The sequence below is a fragment of the Ostrea edulis genome, chromosome 5 (assembly GCF_947568905.1).
Source record: "Ostrea edulis chromosome 5, xbOstEdul1.1, whole genome shotgun sequence".
Lineage (NCBI taxonomy): Eukaryota > Metazoa > Mollusca > Bivalvia > Ostreida > Ostreidae > Ostrea > Ostrea edulis.
The window spans coordinates 23,465,089-23,470,245 of NC_079168.1; positions in this window are offsets into that span (position 1 = coordinate 23,465,089).

Here is a 5,157-nt window from a genome sequence, read left to right on the forward strand (position 1 = left end):
CACGTGAAACCTTTTAAGGGATTTCGGACGCATGTTTAAAGATCGACATCCAAACTCAAATAATTGATATGCACATGATCGAATTGAAACTGGTTTGATTTCCGACTTGCATGATTTTACTCAAACAATACTGAAGCGTTTTTGAATTGATGAACATTTATTTACTTAAAGGAAGTGAACATGAAAAAAATATTTGTTGCATAATAAACTTAAAAGACCTCCTGAAACTGAATAGTGTGGCCTAAATCTAATTTGCTTGTTTCTATTACGAGATTTGATCAATTGAACACTCTAAGTTAAAGGTTTAAGGAGGTCATCCATTATTTCCCAGTATGCATCTGTGCTCTGACGTAGATGAGACACATTACTGTTGACTGGGTCACTGTTATACAGCAGAAAAGGTTTATGGATTCATATTAGAATTGATGGATAAGGTTTTGGAGCAAAAAGAATTGAAATCAAATCTAACTACAATGCATTAAGAAAAAGAAGAAAATACTCCCACAAATTATTTCCAGCTCCTCCAACTTCTGAACTTACTCAGTTAATTAATTTTATTAGATTTTAAATATTAAGGTGACTGTGTCATAAAAGTATTGCAATATAGGCATGTAACTTATATACTTTATAACAATTTATGTACATGGACCACAGATAAATTTTGGAGATTCAATTTACAATTATATTCTTTATTGACATTAAAAAATACTTATTTACTAATATTTAGAATCTGTATCAGAGTGATCTTTTTTAAAGAAATCCTACATAATTGCAGTGCTCTTTAGGAAATGCTCCATTAATTTATGTCACAACAATTAAATGAGGGTAAAACTACTCTGATTTTCCCCCCAAGAGGCTGACCGCGTTTGACCTAGTTGATAAACTGTCTGTAGGCCATACATCTTGATAGCATGTCTGCAACAGAATTGTTACTGTATTCTATCACATGTGTTGGAAATGTTTACACACAAATGCCATGTTGTGTTAAGATTTTAATACATGTGAATACAGAAGGTATTTTTCATTTTCGTGTTTTTCTTACTTATTTAATAAGTTGTTATCCAGGTCCTCTGAGACCCCTCTCTGGATACGTATTAAATCCATGGATAAATGTAAGCTGTATCAATTATAACAGGACTTCGACACACAGTGTTAAAATATGGGTGTAGAGAACTGCACTTTAGGTGTATATTTATGCTATCTAGCTGACACAGAATATTCAAACTCATGACAACAAAGACACCCCTTGAATGTACATAGTTACATTGTACAATTTCCACAAGCATATCAATCAAGGAAAATTCCTCTCTCATTAAAATCAACTGCTGGTGAAGAAGCATTATTCTGAGAAACAATATCTTCCTCTGTGCTGCCCTCTAGTAGATGCTAAGAGATAATCCAGCAGGGAGGTAATATTTTTTTCAATATGGCAGCTCCCAAGGATTGAAAAGATTAGTTAATCTTTATAAAATATCTCCCTACTGAAGAAAGCTACATCTTAGTGATTTTCAGAATTCATTATATACATCAAAATAACAAATTTAAACCCTTTGTCACATTTTCATGTTCGCTTCCTTTAAAAAGCTATTTTAACGAATACTCGACTATGAACTATCTAGTCGTTGGTCGGTATGACTGAGCGATAGTCGAGTACTCGACAACTTGTTGGCATCCCAAGTATATGGATAGATAGATATACACATAGTTAATACATATGATAAACGTTTAGGTACATAATCGAGATTATTTGAGTTTATATCAAATAGTCCGTATTAATTTTGATACACCCTGTAGGTCGGGTCTACGTGACTTTAGCGGTTAGATGGTACAAGTTAATTTGTATGCACTACGTCACACTCGGTACTCCCTGTGATCGAACCCATTCATTACACTTTTTCCAACCTTTTTGCTTGACGGACATCAAACTTAGTACACTGGTACATTTTCAAAAGAAGACGACCCATATTGATTTTGAGGTCAAAAGTTAATTGTTGAACTGGACATAGTAATATCTTGTTTCCTATATTTTAAGAATTGTTTGCTTGATTGACATCAAACTTGGTACACTGGTACAGCATAAGGAGTAGATGACCCATATTGTTATTTAGGTCACATGGTCAATTCACTCTTGACATAGGAAGATATTGTCTGCTCAATTTTTTGAATCGATGATACTACTATCAATTAAATGATGTGTGTGTGTATAACCCTTTTCAATTTCGCACCATGGGGGGGGGGGGGGCATATGTGTTTTACAAACATCTCTTGTTGTATTTTGAGTTTCACTCAGTTTTTAATCCTATAAGTTTTTTGTGGGGGACATTGTTCCAATGTCTGTGGCCGAACTGGGGAGTCGGTAATGGTATGTGATGACTGTTTCTGCTCCAAAACCTGGTTGTTTCCCCCACCTGCTTCTAAAGCAGGGGGCAATTTACAGTACTAAAAGTCGTACAAGTTAAAACAAGTAAACTAATAGTGGGGCCACCACCGGGGACGGTTGGGCCCACATCCACCTCACTTCAGTGAGGGGATGCTACAGTCTGATGCATGTTTGGGGCTTATGTCCAACATGATAATGTACATACCAGGTAGCACTGCAGGAGACAGGGTGAGAAGGGCGGGTCTCGCTTACCTCCTTAGAACGCTGGCGTCCGTTCAGGTCTGGGCACTGAATGTTTTACTCGGGCCCCCCAGCGTACCCCTTACAAGTTAAGTTAAACTGGCTCACTGGGCGACTCCCCAGTTACCCCACAAAAGTTTCACATGCGGCCGATATTGTCCATTTCAGTATATCCCGGATGTGTCATTGCTGTTATATGAATAAATTGGTAAACGTTGCTTGTGTCTGTTATTCACTGCAATGAGTCATGGACTGTTATTACAGCCAGTTTTTTGGTTTTATCTATCAGGCGGATTCTTTAATTAATACAATTATCATGTGTGTATATTTACCTGTTCTGCTTCCTTTCCACATACTCTGTTTCATTGCTAACATTAATTGGGATACTATCTGCATATCATCGTTGCCCATGTAACTCATCTTTGTTGATATTATTTCAGTAACTTCAACAAAATGCGATATTTCACGAAGTCACAGCTTTATCAAGATCCTTCTACAAGTGCACACAAACAAGTTTTTCCACAACTTTTTACGATCGATATTAGGCATTATGTGGTCGTCGATAACTCTTTATTTACATATGTATACAGAAAGAAGGCCAGATTAAGCCTTTTATAATTAAAAGTGAAGTGGTTTCTTGATAATGTATGTCGATGATTGGAAGAAATGGTCAATCGAATTTGTTATCTGTTTTTAAAGTTCAACAAGACAGTTAATGTGTATTTAAAAACAATTTCTCATTAATTTTTTTATTGTGTGAAATTTCTTTTGCATTTTGATTGAACAAGATATTGAATGGGTAAAGAAATGTTAGGTACTCCTTGGAAGATTGCAAACTGTACAGGTTCGTGTTGTGTACTGTATGAAAACTATGGATTCCATGGTTCGGAAACTATGTGGAAACTTAAGAAAACAAATGGTTTACGCAGGATTTCAAGTTTACAGGGGTTTACGGACTGTAAACCTAGGCCGTCCCCGATTCCAGGTGGTTTACGCAGCGGAAACGTGCGGAGACAAGGTTTCTGAACTGTTTCCACACAGCTGAAACTGGTCGCCACCCTAGGTCTACGCAAGGTTTCCGCACAGATTACACACTCTTGAAACTACTTTACAACCTAGGTTTACACAGTGCAAAAACCTCCAGAAACCTGTTAGCATGAATAGCCTACCCTCTTCTAAAATATGACGACATTATGTACTTTAATATAAGTGATATACATGTATATTGTGTTCCTGAAATTTACAAATCATTCAGCAAAGGTTTATGCAAATCAATTTTCTATTCATTGAATAAAATGTTTAAAATATGAGAAATTAAAACAAAATACAAACATTTTATATACAATAATTTTATTAAAGATTCAAAGACTTATATAAAGATTATTGAATAATAACATTAACAATCTTAAACTTGGTTGAACAATATAGGACATGCACAACAGTACTAGTGTAAACAAGAAATTTTTCAGGAACATGTATGCCTCCATGGTGCAAAATTGAAAAGGGTGACAAACATGTATCATTTAATTGATAAAAGTGATGTAGTGCCAAAACAATTAACGCATCGCAAAACCACGCCCACCGTGCGAGGGGCGATAATTCCGCTGATGTTCCGACAAACATGACGAGTAAGGAATCAACACCGGCTGATCTGTCCGACGTTCCCGATGATGTTGCCGCAAAGTACTTGCCGTATGAACCTACACCGAGACAAAAACAACGGGCAAATGCTTTTAATAAAGGGCCATACTTGCATTCTCTCAAATTTTTAAAAACTATTTCAAGTTTAACACTTTTTGGGAAAATATATCGTAGCATGCGTAAGTCTGAGTCGTCACATGTTGTCCACATCGACGTTGAAAAAGATATGAAGAAAATTACAAATGCGTATTGTGATTGTAAAGCTGGGTAATCAATGAATTATATCTACGATTTTTAAATATATTATATACTTACTTAATAACACCTTTAATAAAATAATTATCCTTTTACAAGTCTAACTGTTATCGGTAACTCCGACCGAATTTGTTTTCTTCGTCAAGTTCTGGCGGAAAATGTGCACATATTTTGGCATTGATAATGATGATCGAGTCGTTGAAGATGTGTGGGTATAGAGATATTCCTGCAGAACCCTCATCAACAAGTCTTCCCCAACAATGAGTCACCTTGGTCCATATCAGAAGATTTTCCATATCTTTTTGCATGTAAAACCGTAGTCCCTATTATGGCCCAAACCTTCCCCTGGAGGTCATGGTTTTTACAAACTTGAATCTACACTATGTCAGAAAGCTTTCATGTAAATGTGAACTTCTTTGGCCCAATGGTTCTTGAGAAGAAGATTTTTAAAGATTTTCCCTATATATTTGTATGTAAAACTTTGATCCCCTATTGTGGCCCCATCCTACCCCCGGGGGGCATGATTTTAACAAACCTGAATCTGCACTATATCAGAAAGCTTTCATATAAATCTCAGCTTTTCTGGCTCAGTGGTTCTTGAGAAGAAGATTTTAAAAGATTTTTCCTATAAATTTGTATGT